We start from the raw sequence: 21,299 nt of genomic DNA, 5'->3' as shown, positions 1-21,299 counted from the left end.
TGTATAGGTGTGTGGGTTCATAGATGTGTACTTATATTTATCTACCTTTTCAAGAATGATTTCCTTCTATACACGACATTCTGTACTATGAGTTTTTCAGTTTATAGTATAGCCTGGAACTTTCTCCATGTAAGTATGTAGAATAGTTCTTTATTCTTTTTATAGCTGCAGAGTATTCCATTGTGTGGATATAGCATAATTTGCCAACTTCATGAGCAAAGCATGAAATTTAACCAGTTTAACCAGTCTTCTACTAATAAACACTAAGGTATTCTTTTCTATGCTTGTTATTGCAGAAAAAGTTGAAATAATGCTATACATTGATTATTTTATTAACCTGTGAAAGTAATTTTGAATTGGATAAATTTCAAGCAGTGGAATTTCTGGGTCATGGCATAAAATACACTTATTTTGATGAACACTGCCAAATTTCCCTGCATATGAATGTTAGAACTATATAGAATCTTCTTGTTTTCTTATGACCCCGTGAGTCTAATATATATGTCTTTGTTGTTTTGGGTTAGGTAGCCAATTTTTTATAAAGTTAAGGAAGAGAAACAGAGTAAAGCTTGTGTGCTTAGTCACTCAGTCATGTCGTCTCTTTGGGACCCATGGATGTAGCCTGCCAGGCTCCTCTGTCCATGGAATTCTCCAGGCAAGAATACTGCCGTGGGTAGCCATTTCCTTCTCCAAGGGATCTTCCAACCAATCTGAGCTTCCAGGAAGCTATTACTATTGAGTAATGCCAGTAGCAAGTATAATATTTCCATGACATTAATATGTGCCAGGCGTTGTTTCTAAGAGCTTTACATTGATCCGTGGGTGAATATTTTCTCCACTACCTCCTTCATTTCTCCAAAGAAGAATTCTGCACACTCAGCTGAAAATATTTTCTTGTAATTATATAATTAAACATAAAAATTGAGGAGGGTTTTTCTTTCAACTTTTTAACCTTCTAATCTGTTAACATGTGATTGTTGGAAAGAATACCAATTTCTTCCTAATTTATAGCCTGCTTCCCACTTCATTTTTGCCATCTTTTCCCTTGAAATAGATGGGGAAACAGTGTCAGACTTTATTTTTTTGGGCTCCAAAATCACTGCAGATGGTGACTGCAGCCATGACATTAAAAGACGCTTACTCCCTGGAAGGAAAGTTATGACCAACCTAGATAGCATATTGAAAAGCAGAGACATTACTTTGCCAACAAAGGTCCATCTAGTCAAGGCTGTGGCTTTTCCTGTCATCATGTATGGATATGAGAGTTGGATTGTGAAGAAGGCTGAGCACTGAAGAATTGATGCTTTTGAACTGTGGTGTTGGAGAAGACTCTTGAGAGTCCCTTGGACTGCAAGGAGATCCAACCAGTCCATTCTAAAGGAGATCAGCCCTGGGATTTCTTTGGAAGGAATGATGCTAAAGCTGAAACTCCAGGACTTTGGCCACCTCATGCGAAGAGTTGACTCATTGGAAAAGACTCTGATGCTGGGAGGGATTGGGGGCAGGAGGAGAAGGGGATGACAGAGGATAAGATGGCTAGATGGCATCACTGACTTGATGGACGTGAGTCTGGGTGAACTCCGAGAATTGGTGATGGACAGGGAGGCCTGGCTTGCTGCGATTCATGGGGTCGCAAAGAGTCGGACACGACTGAGTGACTGAAGTGAACTGAACTGAACCTTCCTCCCACATGCAGACTTCTCTGCATACCCTCACAGCACATCACTGTGTAGGGGCAGGTTCTAATAGAATATCATGAGTAGTTTCTTATTTCCATGTAAAATATGTAATGGACTTGTTCCTCTCTTAGGATGGGCAGCGGCTGTTTTCTTTGTCCTCTTTAGTTTATCCAGGATTTCTTTTTTACTCACCAAGAATGAGTCATTTTCCAATATCTTAATTTTTCTTTTTGATTGCCAGCACATTTCGTTGACTGTCTGTTTAGAGCTTGTTTTCTCAATCAAAAGTGAAATGAAGTTGCTCAGTTGTGTCCCATTCTTTGCGACCCCGTGGACTGCAGCCCACCAGGCTCCTCTGTCCATGGGATTCTCCAGGCAAGAATACTGGAGTGGGGTGCCATTTCCTTCTCCAATCAAACAGAGCTCTAATTTCTCAGTGGTTTACTCTGGGGGACAAGCAGCAGCAAACAAGAACAGGAAGCACTTTGCAGAGCCTGCCACGTACTGGGCTCTGTGCTAAGGACTTCCACACTGCCCTTGGGGTGCAGAGCTTATGTGCCTTCTCCCATTCCTCAACTACATTTTTCAGTTGCAACATGTGCCTCACTCCTTCATTCTGAGACCTGGCTGAGGCATGGGTGTGGCTTTCAGGGTGTCTCCCAAGGATAAGGCTATCGGTAGAATAAGGCTGGACCAGTGGCATTCAGGTGGTGCAAAGGGCCAGAAAGGTGAATCCCCCTCCACGGTCTCAATTGTGGATGGCTGTGAAGTCCACACAGCCCAGCTATTCTTTGGCAAGCCTCCCATAGAAACCCCACTAATGTCCCCTGTGTTCAGAGACCTGGCCACGAGCTGGGTCTTCTCGCCTTTTGTGGGAGAGCCAACATAGCAGGAGTCGTGCTGCTTGTGTCAAATCACTTGTCTCATTTTCCCTTTACCCTCATAGTTGCCGCCCTAGGCTTGTTGCAACCACTTGAACTATCCTGACCATAATGTTTGCCTCTGGATCTTCTTTGCGGGGGACCCTGGCTCAGATTTATACATCAACTTATTTAGTCCTCACAGGAACTCTACTAGGTAGATACCGTTCTTCCCCATTTCAAAGATGATGAGACTGAGACACAGGGGCTTCATTGACTTATCCAAGGTTGCAGTTACTTTGTGCCAGCACTGGATTTCAGTACACCTTACCTGTAGTCCTGATGCTCTTAACCATTGCTCTCAGCTGCCTTCTAGTATAAAGCCTCTTGGAGCTGAGATGTGGAGCAACTCTAGGCTTGCTCACTAGCTAAGTGACTTGTTCCTGAGCAACTTCTTTCCATCATAGGATTCAAATTTGAACTTCAGCAAAATGATCATTTGTTATATGTCGTGGACCTTGGGAGGACCTTTGAAACTGAATTCCCAGGGATTGTTGTGAGTATGGAATGCTTCACCTACATTTTTCTGAGAATTTGGCACATACTTGCAACCCATATGCTAATCATATTTTCTGGTCTAAGCCTGATATATGTGGCACCTCAGTTCTTCCATGCTGGATGACAAGTGACCCCGGAAATCTGAAACACATGGTTAAAACACATAAACATGATACATTTAAAGCTAGTGGACACAGGGGAAAGATTGGGAACAAATTTTTTTATATAGAACTTTCTGTTAGGATAACATTATCCTCCCTTCCACATTTGACCGTCAACTCCCAGGAAACCTGGACTTAACTGCTTTGATTCACTCTCATGATAAGGTGACTGAGTAAGGCTGACTTTATGAGTCCTGTCCTTGAATGCTGATGGAGAATGCTGTAATAAGAGAGTTAGAAGGCCACCACCAGGCAGCTCAGTGATAAAGAATTTGCCTGCCAAGTTTGACCCCTGTGTTGGGAAGATTCCCCAGAGGAGGTCATGGCAGTCCACTCCAGTATTCTTCCCAGGAAAATCCCATGGATAGAGGAGCCTGGTGGGCTATAGTTCATGGAGTTGCAAAGGTTCAGGCATGACTTAGGGACTGAGCACACACATATGCACTCTAAAAGAGGTCACTGGAAAAGAATCAGAGACAGCATGAATAATGGTTTAAACATCAGAAGCCTGTCTGTAGAACAGACAGAGAACATTGAACATCATATCTCTTGGGGTTTGGTGCAGATGTTTTGAGGTAAATATAGTTTGCATTGTTGCTATCCCTGTCAAAAATTAATCTCTTTGAGACCAATCTCTGAAACCCTGTCCTGTGATTAAATGAAGAGACTCTGGAGAAGCTTCAAATGTTACTGAGTGAGATGCAGCGGACTGTAATTAGGGCTTGTCAGAGCTGTGTCACGACCCTGAATGACCACTTCCTGGTGTCAAAGTTCAAAATGACTGTCTTGTTCCAGAACCACATATCTTAAACAAAAGGGAGTGACATTAAAGTGGAGCCCAGCTAGAGATTGTCTTGACTCCATAGCTCGGTCCTCACCAGCCACTGAGGAGGGCAGGAAGTCTCTGATGTGTGTCTGGAGTTTGCTGGGTATGAGAGGAGTGTTAGCCATTGGGTCTCCAAGCACAACATTACGTGGACATGTATGTCAGTCACTGGCCACCTAGGAACAGGTGTGGGCTTTGTAAAGCTAGCGGCTCTCCTTAACATCCAGATTCCTCCCAGACTCTGTGGGCTTGCCAGAGCTATTATTTGTCATTTGTTCAGTGTTCATCTTTTTGAGGTAATATGGCAATGCATAAGACCACAGATGTGCCCTTCCCCAAATCCTTTCCTATTTAGACTCAGTTTTTGTCCGATGAAGAGAAATTTACCATAAAACACAGTGTCTTCTGGGTATGACTGGCCAAGCCAAATAGGATGGGGATATCACCTGACTTTTAAAGAAGCTTCAATTCTGAAAGGCTAGTTTGCAAGCCTCACACATTTTGTCATTGACACCAAGCTGGGAAAGAAGCTAAAATATTTTGATCACTGGGTATGGGCCTTTGTGGCAGATGGTCTCTTCAGCAGTATTCCATTTCAGGGGTCAGTGGGGGAGAGAGGAAGATATCCAAATAGAATATATAAAGTCAAGGAGATGCAAACTTGGCCTCATTTTACAAGGTTTTGTGCCAAACTTTGGAACACCCGCATGTCTCCAGTCCGGCAGGTAGAGGTTCCCTGTCTGAGCAATGTGACAAGGATGACAGTTCATTTAAACAGTCTGCTGGGAGGATTTGCTGGGGTGGGAACCCAGGGGCCAGGGAGCTTGGACAGGATGGGAAAATGTGTATACCTGCACCATGGGGCAGGTAGGGGAGGGGTGCTTGCATTTCTGCTTGCACAAACCATTGGTAGGAAGAAGGTTGTCAGAGGCATGTGTTTAAGTAAAAAGCTTTGAGAAATGCAGCGGAGAAAAGAGCTGAATCATCTTAGGCAACTTTGCACAGGACTGAAACCCCCAGCACAACTCCTCGTCCCAGGACCTGGGTGCTGCCAGCTGAGCGCAGGCTGGCAGGGGTCCAAGAGACTGAGTTTGCCCAGCAGATCTGACCCCATCCCTACTCTCACCAAATAACCATTATGATAATGCAAATGCACTCAGAAAAAAGCATAGGACATTACAAGCTACGAAGCAGAACCTGGGCTCTTAGAGGTCAACAGGACTCTGCCAATTCCAGCTCACTAAGTTTTCTGTCTTGATATTATTTATTTGTTTGCCTGTAAACTGAAGCTTTTGTGTGAAAACTCTTAGGCAGAGCAAGAAAATCATTTGGGGGAGAGGGGAGACCATTTTCTCCAAAGGCCCAGTGGGTACAGAATTGACAGACGGAAGACCAGAGAATGATATCAGTGTGCATTATAATTACCATTGCCCACTGAGCCCCGGGTTGAAGATATCTTTCCTGGTCGGCTTTAGTCCTTGGTGGATTTGTGCCTGGACTAACTTTTGTTGTCTCAGAGAGCAGAGTCCATTTTGAGGACTCTCACAAGGGCGGCTGGTGAGCCATCACACGCTGGTGCCTACCTGATGGCCCCTCAGGCAGTGGTGAGCTCTGGGGATCATATTACTGATCAGTAGCTGTGCTTTCCAAGAAGGCAATGGCAACCCACTCCAGTACTCTTGCCAGGAAAATCCCATGGACGGAGGAGCCTGGTAGGCTGCAGTCCATGGGGTCGGGAAGAGTCGGATACGACTGAGCGACTTCACTTTCACTTTTCACTTTCATGCATTGGAGAAGGAAATGGCATCTCACTCCAGTGTTCTTGCCTGGAGAATCCCAGGGATGGGGGAGCCTGGTGGGCTGCTGTCTGTGGGGTCCCACAGAGTTGGACACGACTGAAGCGACTTAGCAGCAGCAGCAGCTGTGCTTTAAGACTTGTTCCACTCTTAGGGGAAGAGAGGAGAGGAAGTTGGCCCACAGGGAGCACACTGCTTATAACTTACATAAATCGTATGATTAGATTCTTTTTCTCTTGCCATAAAAAAAGACCAACTGAAGCTTCAAGGTAATTACTCAGAACTAGCAGTTTAAGACAGGGGACCCCAACCTGCAGAATCTAATGCCTGATTATCTGAGGTGTAGCTGATGTAATAAGAATAGAAACACAGTGCACAGTAACTGTAATGGGCTTGAATCATCCTCAAACTACCCTCTCCCATCCATGGAAAAAATGGTCTTCCACGAAATGGAAGAGTTGGGGGTCATTTGTTTAGGACACCTGGTCTAGCAGAGACCTTACCTTCCCTTAACTAGCCATAAGAAGTGGGAGCAAGAGGAGTCAGAGGATGAGTTTTCTTTCTTTGACGTACTCATAGAAATACATGATAACATACAAAGTGCTTCCCGTTCACGTTTAGATTTTATCTTGGCAATAACAAGCTCGGGTGCCTCTAGTCTACAGATACGGAAAATGAGTTTAAAAAGGTCAAGTGATTCGCACAAAGCAAGACAACTCATTAACAGAGAGCTGGGACAAAAAGGCACAAACTTGGGATTTCTGACACAAAGCCTAGTACTCCTATTCCTTTTACATAACTGCCTCACTTTTGGAGAGCGAGAGCTAAGTGAGTGCATCACTGTGAAACCTGTAGATCTTTGGGGAACTTTTAAAATGGAAATAGCCTAGTATAAAATGAGGCTAATTTTCCCTCTTTGCAGGAGAGATTAGCTCCGGAAAAGCTGTAGCAGCAGCCAGGATGAGTCTGATGAGTCTGATCAGAACAGGAAACATCCTTTCAGCTCCCGCATCTCCCCCATCCTCCGCTTCTCCCCACCATCCCCCACCCCACCTTCTGGAGTAGAGAGATGACTGGATTTTTTTGTTGTTGTTGCAATTTTTGCATATCTCTGGCACGTGTTGCTAATCAACTTTCAACCCTTACTATGGTTGTACAGTTTAGGTCCTGGGCAGGAGGTAAGACTGGAACTTTGAGTTTCTCTGTGCTTCCTGAAACTTCCAACAGCAGCTGCTAGAAAACTGAAAAGGGGAGTGTAAGATGTTCGTTTCTCTCCTATTTTTACTCTCAACTTTTTATATAACTTCAGACACACAGAAAAGTTACCCACATGATATATAGAACTCTAATATATGGTTCATGCAATTACTAACATTTTATTTTCCTTCTCTTTCTTTTTTTCTATGCATGTACAGATATATCTATATCTATTAATATATCTATCTATTCAATGCATAATTTTTCTGAATTTCATCAGAGCTGCTGATACAGTACCTTTTATCTCTAAATGCTTCACTGTGTGCTTCCTAAAACTCAGGACATTCTCTTACATAACCAAAATGTAAATAGTAAGCTTAGGTAACAAGGTCACAATAATACTACCTATAGATCTTCTTGATTGCCAGGAGAAATATCAATAACCTCAGACATGCAGAAGACACCACCCTTATGGCAGAAAGTGAAGAGGAACTCAAAAGCCTCTTGAGGAAAGTGAAAGAGGAGAGTGAAAAAGTGGGCTTAAAGCTCAACATTCAGAAAACTAAGATCATGGCATCTGGTCCCATCACTTCATGGGAAATAGATAGGGAAACAGTGGGAACAGTGTCAGACTTTATTTTTCTGGGCTCCAAAATCACTGCAGATGGTAATGGCAGCCATGAAATTAAAAGACGCTTACTCCTTGGAAGGACAGTTATGACCAACCTAGATAGCATATTGAAAAGCAGAGACATTACTTTGCCAACAAAGGTCCATCTAGTCAAGGCTATGGTTTTTCCAGTAGTCATGAATGGATGTGAGAGTTGGACTGTGAAGAAAGCTGAGTGCTGAAGAATTGATGCTTTTGAACTGTGGTATTGGAGAAGACTCCTGAGAGTCCCTTGGACTGCAAGGAGATCCAACCAGTCCATTCTGAAGGAGATCAGTCCTGGGTGTTCTTTGGAAGGAATGATGCTGAAGCTGAAACTCCAGTACTTTGGCCACCTCACGCGAAGAGCTGACTCATTGGAAAAGACTCTGATGCTGGGAGGGATTGGGGGCAGGAGAAGGGGACGACAGAGGATGAGATGGCTGGATGGCATCACAGACTCAATGGATGTGAGTTTGGGTGAACTCCGGAAGTTGGTGATGGACAGAGAGTCCTGGCGTGCTGCGATTCATGGGGTCGCAGAGTCGGACACGACTGAGCGACTGAACTGAACTGAACTGATAGACCTTCTTACCTTGGGCTCGTTGTCCCGGTATTATCATGTGTACAAAAGAAACTATTAGATTGTGCTTTGCATTCAAGAGTCATATCGCTCTAGTTGTCTTTGATCTGGACATTTCTCAGTCTTTCTTTCACTCTGATGGGCTTGACACTTTTGAAGATGACAAGTCCGTTATTTTGTAGACTGTCTTTGAGTTCAGGTTTGTCTGCTGATTCATTCTTGTTGGATTCTAGAAGTGAAGAAAAAAATGTCAATAATAAAAGCACAAATAAATATCCCAGGTTAAAATGGTTGTTTCTTTTCTCTTTTTTTCCTCCCATTCTACTGTTTTCCATCACTTAGTACCAATTTTCTTTAGACCAAGGACACTATGTTTAAGTGCTCATTTTTTAACTAATTAGGAAATGGCGATCCACTCCAGTACTCTTGCCTGGAAAATTCCATGGATGGAGGAGCCTGGTAGGCTACAGTTCATGGGATCGCAAAGAGTCGGATATGACTGAGCAACTTCACTTCACTGACATTTTATTAATCCCACTTCATTGCTCTTTTTGTGGTAGGTATGATGACTTTTTTATTGTACTTAATTTAATTTATTTATTTACATATACATGTACCTGTTCTTTTTTAAGATCTTTTCCCATTTGAGTTGTTACATAATATTGAGCAGAGTTCCAGGTCCTTGTTGGTTATCTGTTTTAAATAAAGCAGTATTTACATGTCCACCCAAACTCCCTAACTGTCCCTTTCCCCCTTCTCCCATTTGTACGTTTCTGTTTTGTAAATACTCATTTGAATAATTTTTAAATATTCTGCTTATAAGCTCTTTTAAAAATTTCTTGCCATTCTCTCCTTTTTTGAAGTATAATGTGTTTGCTCCTTTGTCTCCTTTTCATTCGTTTCTTACACATATCCAAGAAGTCGTGTGTGTGTCCGGTGTCCCTAGATGTATAAATCATATACCTTTCATTATGGACATCCCTGAGTCCCTTTTGTCCCATGCTTCAAACACTCTTTTGTTTCGGGTGATTGCTTCTCATTTGGTTAGTGAAGTGACCCTCAGGGCAGGAATCCATGTGGTATTTAGCAAAGTGTGTAAGCATGACAAGATCTCTTGAAAACAAGCTCTGAAAGTCTGAGAGTCATTAGCAGAGGCCGGGCAGGGTGGGCTGGACAGAAGATGCAGTGTGAAACAAGTAGGCTGTCGTCATTTTGAAGTGAAGCACTTTCTGTTTCTTTGTAATGCTGAGTTGAAGGTGGCTAGATGGAGGAGCCTGGTGGGCTGCAGTCCATGGGGTCGCTAAGAGTTGGACACAACTGAGCAACTTCCCTTTCACTTTTCACTTTCATGCATTGCATTGGAGAAGGAAATGGCAACCCACTCCAGTGTTCTTGCCTGGAGAATCCCAGGGACGGCGGAGCCTGGTGGACTGCTGTCTATGGGGTCGCACAGAGTCGGACACGACTGAAGCGACTTAGCAGCAGCAGAGAGGAACTGGGAGCAACTTGCTGGGTGCTTTCCATGTCTCCTTCCTCTCTACCAGCTCATCATACTCACCCCATCACACAGCAGAGTTAATACAAAGGAGGGAGAGGAACTATCAGGGACATGTTCTGAAATTACTGGAGAAAGAGCAACTCCCGTCTGGAGAGTAGGAAAAAATAGAATACAAATATATCCATTCTGTTCTTACTATTTTATTGTGGGATGCTGGTCAGGGACAGTTCCAAAAGAGAGTGAGGTTGTGGAAGTGACGATTTTCTGTAGAAAGAAAGGGAACTGTGGAAAAAATACAGTAGTTAAAAATGAAGTGTGTATTTCCTATGCCCCCACAGACTTGGAAATGCTTCCTAGTGGTGTCATACGGAGTGAATTTTGTGGCTTGTCTCTGATTCATGCCAGTCCTCCTGGGTACATACTCCTGGAGATGATGTATCAGAAGGCAGGTCAACATGACTTAGGTTGATTAAAGGGCTGTTATCTAAAGGTTATTGTAACTATTTCTATAGAGCCCAAGTTTCATTCCTTCCTTTGTATTTTTAATTCAAAATTTAGACTTTGTGATTTGCAAGGAAACACAAGAAGTGGGTGATGGAGACCCTGTAAAAATGCAGAATCCCTTCATTTATGTACCTGAGTTCTTCATACTAGATGTGTTTGCCTGCACATAAGTCAGAGAGCAAAGACATAACTCGATGATGTTAAAGTATTCAGCTTTTAAAGGCCCAAGACATAGAACCAAATTGTGGTTGCAAAAAGAAGAAACTAAAATACTTTACATGAATAAAAATGTTAATTGCTGGGGACTTGCCTGGAGGCCAGTGGTTAAGACTTTGCCTTCCAATGCACAGGGAGTGGGTTCCATCCTTGGTTGGGGAGCTAGGATCCCACATGCCTCATGGCCAAAAAACTAAAGCATAATACAATGTTGTAAGAAATTCAATAAAATAAAATAAAAATAAAAAATGTAAAAATGGTCCACATAAAAAAAACCTTATAAAAATGTTATTTGCGCTCTTACTCTATAATAAACTCTTTCTCTTTTTATTCGCCACCCTCCATATGTTTATACTGATCTTTATTAGTTTTAGGGCAGGGTCATATGAACTTTCAAAGTTTTAATGTTTTCACATACTTAAGAATTCAATTCAATTCACACTGACTTAGCCTCTAGTATGCCTAAGATGGGCTTCCCAGGTGGCTCATTGGTAAAGAATCCTCTTGTCAATGCAGGAGATGTAGGAGACTTGGGTTAGATCCCTGGGGCAGGAAGATCCCCTGGAGGAGGAAATGGCAACCCACTCCAGTATTCTTACCTGGAGAATTCTATGGACAGAGGAGCCTGGCGGGCTATAGTCCATGGGGTCGCAAAGAGTCAGACACGGCCGAGCATGCACACACACATGCCTAAGACATTGGGCCAGGTGGGATGAGACTGCCAATTAAAACCAAAACATGGCCTCAGCTCTAAGAGTGTCCTCTTTCAGCATAGGGAGAGCAAGCTAGAGATCTTGGAAATGAGCAAACATAACAAAGTAAGAAAACTCAGAGGAAGTCAGCATGACTTCCTCACATTCAGAGGCAAAGTCCCAGTGGAAAATGCTCCCAGGTCTTTCCAAGTCCTGCTTCTCCTGGAACACTGTACACTCGCAGCCTGTCTTTCCGTCTGCAAAACAAGAAGAGAGGTGAGGAGGTTTTACTGATGAAACAGGACATGGGGGGTCAAGTCATCAGTTTGGTGTTTCTAGAACTAGGAAATCTAAGGCAAATCGGGCAGCTCCAACCTGACTTGTCTCCAGCAGTGCTGCCTGGTGTACGGACACTCAGGCGTCTGGCCCTTAGAATGTAAGGTAGCAGGTTGCCCTCTTGGCTGCTGCTTCTCTGTCTACTCTGCTATCTCCAATTTCTTCTTTCTTGTGTCAGGCAATCACAAATTGACCAAAAAGTTAGCTATCCAAATGCCAACTCCCCCTTCTTGAAGAAACCCCTCATTGTCTCAAATGATTCATCTGATGCTCATTTAGTCTGTTTGGGCTGCTGTAACAAAACCCCACAGACTGGGTGACTTACAGGTGGCAGAATTTTATTTCTCACCATTCTCGGGGCTGAAAAGACCAAGATCAAGGCACCTGCAAATCTGGTGTCTGGTGAGGGTCATAGACTCTGTCTTTTCACTGCGTCCTCCTGTGCTAGAATGGGTGAAGTAACTCTCTGGATCTTTTTTTGTAAGGGCACTAATCCCATTTGTGACCTGTTCAACTCCCGAGAGCTCCACTTCCAAATAACATTGCACTAGGGATTAGGTTTCAACATACGAGTGTTGGGGGAACACAACATTCATAGCATGCCCCATCTACCTAACCCTCCCCCAACTTAGTTAAAACTCCTGTCCAGCTCTTTGCAACCCCATGGACTGTAGGCTGCCAGGCTCCTCTGTCCATGGGATTCTCCAGGCAAGAACACTACAGTGGGTTGCCATTTCCTCCTCCAGAGAGTGTTCCTGACCCAAGGACTGAACTCACAGCTCCTGTGTCTCCTGCATTGGCAGGTAGATTCCTTACCTCCCCGTCACCTGGGAAGCCCCAAACCCCTTGGTGGGAGAAACAAAAACCCAATGTCATGCCACGCCCCCTCCCCGCAATGAGCTGACAACTCTACTGAAAGATTCCCTTGTCTTTTTTTCCTACCTATCTTTTGCTTGTATAGACTATAGTTTATAGATGGTCTAGGAAAGTGTTTCCCAAACCTTTTTCCTCTTTTAATTTTTACTGGAGTGCAGTTGCTTTACAATGTCATGTTAGTTCCTACTCTCCAGCAAAATGGATCAGCTATATGTATAAATGTATCCCTTCTTTTTTGAGTTTCCTTTCCATTTAGGTCACCACAGAGCACTGAGTAGGATTCCTTGAGCTATACAGTAGATCCTCATGAGTTATCTATTTTATACACAATGTCAGTAGTGTATTTATGTCAATCCCAATTTTCCAATTTAGCTCATCCCCCTTTCCCCCCTCAGTATCCATACGTTTGTTTTCTACATCTGTGCTTTATAAGTAAGATCATCTATACCAATTTTTTTTCAGATTTCTCAAACTTTAATATGCACAGGAGACGAGTCACCCAGGGAACTTATTAAGTTGACAGTTTTGAACTCTATAAGTCTGGGGTGTGACCTGAGATTCTGCATTTCGAACAGATTTCCAGGTGAGGCTGATGCTACTGGTTTCTGAACCACATGTTGATTAACAAAGGCCTAGTTATTATGATTGATTGCAGTCAGAGTGTTTTTGCTCCTTTTTGGTAGGCCCTGGAGGACTCTATAGCCCTGACTGCTGACTGCACCCCTATGAATATGGTTCTAAGTTCTGGTCCTTGTATTGGGGCCCCATCGTCCACTTCAGTTGACCCCAAAGTTTTTCTGGGTGTGTTCTTTCATAGGTATTAGTACTACTTCAGTTCATCTTCACATAAACATCAGTGTTATTTTCTCTGTTTTGTAATTGAAGAAACAAACTGTGAAAAGTTAAATGGCTCATTCAATCTTACACAGCTATGCACCACATTGGCCAAAAAGTTAATTCAGAGTTTTCCATAACATCTTATAGAAAAACCCAGTTGAACTTTTTGGCCAGCCCAATATATAAAGCCAGTAAAAAAAAAAAAAAAACAAAAAAAAAACTTCTGTCTCATCTCTCTTCAACCCTTTTCCCCAAGGGTTATTCTTAGACGAATAGTACCTCACAATTTTCCCAAAGATTGGCATAGAGTTTCTTTGAAGTAATAAGAAGAAGAAAAAGAAGACGAACTGAAGGTTATTAAGTGTTTCTAAGTACCAAGCCCAGTGCTGAGGACTTTACTTTCAATATCTTGTTAATTTTCACATCTACCCAAAGAGGTTGCTACTAGTATGATTTAGACTTAAAGAAGTTAAGACAGTAAGGAAGCTGAGATTAGAACTATAAGCTGCTTCAGTCCAAAGCCCAAACTGTTAACTGTAACACTGTGTCATGGTATATATTGCTACAGAAATATCTTTTAGGTTTTAATCCCAGAAAAAGAGAATTCCAGTAGGATGCAGAAAGAAGTAAGGCTAGAGAAGTGGATATTAGTAAGACAATTCTGCCGGTTATAATGAAGAGATTTGCCCTGGTTATTTGGAGTTTTCTATAAACTTGCAATGGACATTCACAGAGACACAATGATCACTTTTTAAGATCTGAACTATTGCACAGACTTAAGTGTTTGTCATTTCATGAGCTGGTGTTCTTGGAACTACACATTTCTGGATCTCCTATTAATTTGTAGTATGAGTAGGGGTTTGTCATTTATAAAATTATGAGGTCTTTTTCCTCACTTGTAAATTGTATAAAATCCTCATCAAATTGAAGACCAGATATTCCAATAGCCTGGGAATGTGAGGTGCAGGGAATTTAAGTGACTCTTCCAGGGTGACCAAGAGATAATTAATCATGGGGCTTAACTCAGAATCCAGGTCTCCTAGTGTGCACTTCTGGTATTATTCAACCAGCCTGTGGAACATCTCCCTTTGCACATGCTTTTGGGAAAATGTGCTGGTTCAGAACCTGATCACTAGGACCTGTTAGACATCCTTCAAGGGGAATACGTCTCTACTCTGCAGTTTGTGCAACTTTTGCTCTCTGAGGCTGACTCTTTGCCAATATGTGACTTCTTGAGAGACATTAGGGGCCCTCAGCACTGGGCACAGCCACTCCTGGAAACATGAAACACGAGCCTGCTCTTACTGTGTACCTATAACTTGTGTTCGGGCATCCTTTTGCCTTTAATGAGATTTTGCAGTGACAGGATTGGAACAGATTGCTGGCATTATGGCAGCCAGGATATTGTCAGGAGGAACTTGGCAGTGCTCGTAGGTGTTATGATGCTGGCTCTTTGCTCAAGGGCAAGAATATCGAAGGGAAAATTAGAAATGAGACAGAGAGTGAGAGGTAATGTCAGAAAAGTTCAGAAGATGATACTGGTAGCAGTGAATACACTGGAAATTTTGTGAGGTTTACATACTTTGAATCCTTGGTGACTGAAGACATAGCCAAGAATTGCTTCAGTGATATTCCCTCATAAATCTGCATAATAATCTCTCAGCGGGGATTTGGTGAAATTACAAGTATTCATTTACTAAATTGGGTTCAGTGTCTGTATCATGCACACCATATGAATATTCAGTTCAGTGAATGCTTCCCAAGCTATGTTGAAGTTAACACATAAGCTGAATATAACTCAAGTAGAACTCAAAATTGCGAGCTTATTTTAATCTAACAGAGGTCCTAGTGTCTTAAAGAACTGGACCCATCCCCAACCCCAAAATGTCCATTAATACTCAATCTAATAAAACAAAATGTTAAGTCTTTTCAGTATTTGTATCTGATTTTTGGCATAAAGTATTTTTCTTTATAATAGAGGATTAGGATAATAATGCCCAGGGCTATGAATGGTTCCTTAGAACACAGTGGCAGCTGCCAGGCAGATTCAGGAAGAATGTTTAATTACAATGCTCAGTAATAACAACAAAGGAAAAGTTCAATGAGAAGAAATAACTGTTATGAGACCGAGGTCTGTGCTGAGAAGAGGAGGTATAGTAGAGCACTTTTCCGGACCATAGACATTGGTTTTAGCTGAAGTTGTCTTGGCAGCTGATGGGCCATTTACCTTCAAATGTGACCATTTTTCTTCTTAAAGCAGCTCAGTTGACTTTCTGAGTTAAGGATTCAGAATTACTTGTATTTCCCCAAAAAAATGTGTTGGGTTTTTTTTTCCCCCTAAATGAGAAGTAGGACTAATTCTCAGAGAAGAGTTGATCACCTCTCATTCTGTATAAGAAAAGCGCACTTAGCTAGAAGTCAGTTACTCTGAGTTCCTGTCCAAGACTGTAACAAACCTACCGTGAGTCCTCAAACAGCTGATTCATCTCCCTGCCTGCCTGTGTGCTCAGTCACTTCCGTCGTGTCCAACTCTGCAACCCCATGGGCTGCAGCCCGCCTGGCTCCTCTGTCCATGAGATTCTCCAGGTAAGAATACTGGAGTGGGTTGCCATGCCCTCCTCCAGGGGATCCTCCCAGTGCAGGGAAAGAACCCCTGAATTGGCCAGGAGACCTTTACCACTAGTGCCACCTGGGAAGCCCTAATTCGTCTCTCTGAGCTGCTTTCAACTATGAAGTTTTCCATGATATTCTGATTATTAACATAGATATATTAAGAAAATTCCTTTTGGAACATTCTTGGTCATAATATTTTATTTAACCCTAAAATATAATCTGATTTTAGATCCATAGTAGATGCTCAAATGCAGTATGTGAAATTCTATTGGTAGTTTTTATACTTATTTTATGGAGGGTATTATACTAAATATGCTTCATATGCAAAATAGCAGTATATAAGATAGATTTATTTATTTTATTTTTTATTTAAAAAAGATTTTTCCCCCTTGATCTGTTCTCTGTATCTATGAGCTTGTTTGTTTTTTAAAGATTCCACTTAATGAGAGATTATGTAATGTTGTTTGTCTTTCTCTGACTTATTTCACTTAGCATAATGCCCTTAAGGTTTATCCATGTTGTTGTAAATAGCAATAGGATAGCTTTATTATTGGGCTTCCCCTGTGGTTCAGACAGTGAAGAGTCTTCCTGCAATGCAGGAGACCTGGGTGTGATCCCTGGGTTGGGAAGATTCCCCGGAGAAGGAAATGACAACCCACTCCAGTATTCTTGCCTGAATAATCCCATGGACAGAGGAGCCTGGCAGGCTACAGTCCATGTGTTTGCAAAGAGTCACACATGGCTGAGTGACTAATATTTTCACTTTCAGCTTTATTATTATCTTCACTTTATAGATGGAGAAATTGAAGGACAGAATGCTTAAGTTGTTTGCACAATACTTAAGTAACAAAACAGATTCAAACTTGACTTTCTCTGACACCAACAACTATGCATTCAGCATTCTTATCTCCTTCCTTTAAGATAACTTCTGGATACAGAATAAGCTTCCCGGATCCATCACTAGTATGTTCTGAAAGAGTTAGCCTGGGTTCTGAATTGAATGTGTTACTCATGGAAAGGTGTCTAGAGCGAGAGATGGGAGGAGAATGTTGTTTAAAGGAGAAAGCCTTGAATTTTAGAGGAGCTAAAAGAAGGAGATGCAATGTAATTCAATATCACTATGCTTAGCAGTAATGAACAATTAGTGAGGTCAGTTTGCCTATCTCTGAGGTTGTTACTTTCATGTCTCTATGGCTATGGGGCAAATATGAAAGACAGAAACACACAAGTATGCAAATGGCACTTGAGAAGATAGTACATGAAAGTGGGTTGCACATACAAGGCAGAATGTAACTTCACTTGTATCTGTCGTGTCACTTGGGGAAAGCTTCGGAAAGATAATGCAAGGATTTGGGGAAGGAACTAAATGTTAAATCCAAGAGATTTATTTTAGCAGAGATAGTATGTACTGATTAGAAGACATAGAGGTTGCAGCTAGAGAATTGGGTGTGGAGTTGTCTTGCTGTAAGACAAGCCAAGTCTGAGGAAAAGAATTTAGTGGCAGTTATCAAGAGACATGAATAAATGTCTGAAAAAAGATTCATCAATCTGAGGTGGTGAGGTGTCAAGCTGCAGTGCCCCTCATAGGGATGCCTCCCAATGGGAATGTTTGTACTTGGACAGGTGCCAGACAGGAAATTGTGTGCTGAACTTACCTTAAGGTTATAGCAACTTATATAGAAAATAAAACAAAATTCCCCAAGCATGAAATTAGAGGAAATATATTTTTCGGTAAAGAAGTTCAAATTTAGATCCTATCAAACATGATAATCAGTTATGAAGAAATAGCTATGACTTGCCAAAGCAAACTATATAAGAAGAAGAATAAAAAGGTCTCCTATAATTAGTGAGAATACTCAAGAATATTTTGATGGGACTTTTCAGGGGGTCCAGTAGCCGGCACTCCATGCTCCTAAAGCAGGGGGCCCAGGTTTGATATCTGGTCAGGGAACTAGATCACACATGCTAAAACTAAGAACCAGTGAAGCCAAATAAACAAATATATTTTTAAAGAGTATTTTGAAGAGGTAGGTGGTGAGATTTAAGTAGAAAGACTATAGAGTATTATCATATTGGAAAGCAAGCTATGGCAATCGGCATGAAAGGTCTAGGAGACACTAAAATTGTCAGGGGCGAATTGAGTTGACATAAGCTTCTCCTTGATCCCTGGGTTGGGAAAATTCCCTGGAGGAGGACGCACTCCAGTATTCTTGCCTGGAGAATCCCATGGACAGAGGAGCCTGGTGGGCCACAGAAAGAGCCAGACAAGACTGCAGCTGCTGAGCATACACAAGCTTCTCCTTGGATATTTTTTACTAATGTACTTCATTGGGAAAATTGTCATTGTTAAGCTACCACAAAGATGAAACTGATTCTTTTAAATTCTTAAATTTATAAAATGCAAGTCCAGAATTAGAAGGAAGGTCTTTCTGCATTCATAGGGCAGATAGAGAATCATGTGCAAATGAAGTTGTCCATCTCATGCTATTTACAAGCAAAATCTATTCTTAAATAAAAACAATCTGATTCTAACATGTTCATTTTGTTAAAACTGTGAATGGTATTATGGTAAAGTAAGTAGATGTCAATGTAAATCAGGAAAGAAAGCATAAAGGGATCATTGGAAAAGGTTCTAAGTATAGCATTATACTGATGAAAAAGCCATTTCTAAAGCCAGAGGACAGAAAAGGGGATACTCCTTTCGTATTTTGGTGAGCCTCATAAGCATGAATGCAGGTAGAAATCATTGGAAGTGTACATACCCAGGGTTAGATGGGCCTTCACTATGCTCTGCTTAGCCAGCTAACAGAGCATGGAGCTCAGCTCCAGTGAGGTCAGGAAGCTATTTATGGTCCTTGGTGACTTTACTTGGATTATAAATGAAGCATCCTCATTTCGGGAAACAACATTCAATAGGAGGTCTGACCTTGTGCAAAAAAAAAAAAAGGAATGAACCTGGGAAAATGCCCCCTTAGACCAGAACATTTTCAAGCAAGTTGACTTAGTTTTTGTTTCAGCCAAAGTTTTTGGTTCATCTATAAAACAAATGATTAAAAAATACTTTGAAAAATAACAACCAACAAACAAAACAAAGCAAACGAGATTTTTTTAGGTTTCTTCTCTGAAATTGTCTCTTTTGGTAAGGTCACTTTTTCTGTGGGTATAATCATCAGGTCAGTAAGCTGCAGCCATGAAAGATTGCAAAAACAAACGGAATTGTCTGATTTAAAAGTCAAAGGTAGTTCATCTTTATTTCATACATTTTGTTTATAATATATTGAATTTAGTGTTTATAAACAATTTGAGGTAACAATGTCTAGACAAAATCATTTTCCATGTTACAGTCTTTCAAATGGAAAGGGCTAAGTGGCATTCCCTTGCCAGCATTCAGTAATCCTTTTAATTGTTCTAAAGTGGCTACAGCTTTGAGTCAGAGACCTACACTGACTTCAGACTTTACAGCAAATGCCTTTCTTGGGTTCCAGTTGACTTCAACAGAACTTATTTAGCACTGGTTTAATAGCAACTGGCCATATTGAATGACCTTGGAATAGGTGGAACAATTTATCTGAACATTTTCATTTAAAGTGTAGTAAACAGAAGTTAGGGGCTTCCCTGGTAGCTCAACTAGTAAAGAATTTGCCTGCAATGCAGAAGACCTTGGTTCAATTCCTGGGTTGGGAAGTTCTGCAGGAGAACAGATAGGCTACCCACTCCAGCATTTTTGGGCTTCCCTGTTGGCTCAAATGGTAAAGAATCCACCTGCAATGCAGGAGACCTGGGTTCGATCCCTGGGTTGGGAACATTCCCTGGAGGAAGGCATGGCAACCCACGCCAGTGTTCTTGCCTGGAGAATCCCCATGGACAGAGGAGCCTGGTGGGGTACAGTCCATGGGGTCATAAAAAGTTGGACACTACTGAGCACAGCACAGCAAGCAGAAGTTAGATGCTTTATGAAGGAAACTAAATTACAATAGAAAATTAAAATTTTAAGAAAAAAGAGGTTGCATATGTTGTGACTAGTTGGAAAAAGAATAATGGATTTGATCCTGAGTTTCAAATTTACCTGACTTGGTGATTTACTGAATATTATATATTTGGGGGCTTCCCAGGTGGTTCAGTAGGTAAAGAATCTGCCTGCAATGCAGGAGACCCAGGTTCAATCTCTGGGTCAGGAAGATCCCCTGGAGAAGGGAATGGCAACCCACTCCAGTGTTCTTGCCTGGGAAATCTCATGGACAGAGGAGCCTGCTGGGCTAGTCATATTTACAGGTATTTATTTCAGTGTCTGTAATATGGGAACAATAATTCCATCCTGCCCTATGTTGGAACACAAATGTAAATGGACATTAGGATCATGAGATTAAAAATTCTACATGTATACCTGTGGTGGATTGATTTTGATATTTGGCAAAACTAATACAATTATGTAAAGTTTAAAAATAAAATAAAATTTAAAAAATGCTATATAAATATGAATGACCCAGTCATTTACATTGAACCCAAATGAAATTTTACTTTTATTTATTTATTTATTTTTGAAATTTTACTTTTAAAACAGGATTTTATATACAAGTTGAACTGAATTTCAGTTGAAAATTTAAAAACCATATAACAACATACTCTGACGGAAACATTTTGGGGAAGCTGGACTTTAATGACTGAAAAAAAAGAGAAAAATCAGCTGATTAATTTTCATCTAAGACATGATTCTGTTATATCTAAATCCCAAGTGAGAACCAGTATTTCTAGAAATTTTAAATGACTGTTGATATGTGGGAAGAATTCTACAATTAAGTACATAATATTGTTATTAATTCCTCCATTTTAAAAAAGCACTCATTATGTGCCTCATATCTGGTCCCATCACTTCATGGGAAATAGACGGGGAAACAGTGGAAACAGTGTCAGACTTTATTTTTTGGGGCTCAAATCACTGCAGATGGTGACTGCAGGCATGAAATTAAAAGACGCTTACTCCTTGGAAGGAAAGTTATGACAAGCTAGATAGCATATTCGGAAGCAGAGACATTACTTTGCCAACAAAGGTCTGTGTAGTCAAGGCTATGGTTTTTCCTGTGGTCATGTATGGATGTGAGAGTTGGACTGTGAAGAAAGCTGAGCACCGAAGAATTGATGCTTTTGAAATATGACGTTGGAGAAAACTCTTGAGAGTCCTTTGGACTGCAAAAAAGATCCAACCAGTCCATTCTAAAGGAGATCAGTCCTGGGTGTTCTTTGGAAGGAATGATGCTAAAGCTGAAACTCCAGTACTTTGGCCACCTCATGTGAAGAGTTGATTCATTGGAAAAGACTCTGATGCTTGGAGGGATTGGGGGCAGGAGAAAAAGGGGATGACAGAGGATGAGATAGCTGGATAGCATCATGACTCAATGGACTTGAGTTTGAGTGAATTCC

General features: G+C 41.4%; 1 long non-coding RNA gene across 1 annotated transcript; it reads right to left on the bottom strand.

The window, feature by feature from the left end:
* Nucleotides 1-10,004: 10,004 nt before the first annotated feature.
* LOC104989173 lies at nt 10,005-18,730 on the bottom strand. Its single transcript, XR_825341.1, has 3 exons — nt 18,644-18,730; nt 11,127-11,476; nt 10,005-10,089 (listed from the first exon to the last, which is right to left on the bottom strand). It is a non-coding gene; the product is annotated as an uncharacterized LOC104989173 (long non-coding RNA).
* Between the last annotated feature and the right edge of the window lie 2,569 nt (nt 18,731-21,299).

The sequence above is a fragment of the Bison bison genome, unplaced genomic scaffold (assembly GCF_000754665.1).
Source record: "Bison bison bison isolate TAMUID 2011002044 unplaced genomic scaffold, Bison_UMD1.0 scf7180017864146, whole genome shotgun sequence".
Lineage (NCBI taxonomy): Eukaryota > Metazoa > Chordata > Mammalia > Artiodactyla > Bovidae > Bison > Bison bison.
The sequence above is the reverse complement of the archived record's forward strand: the minus strand, read 5'-3'. Positions and strand labels throughout refer to the sequence as shown.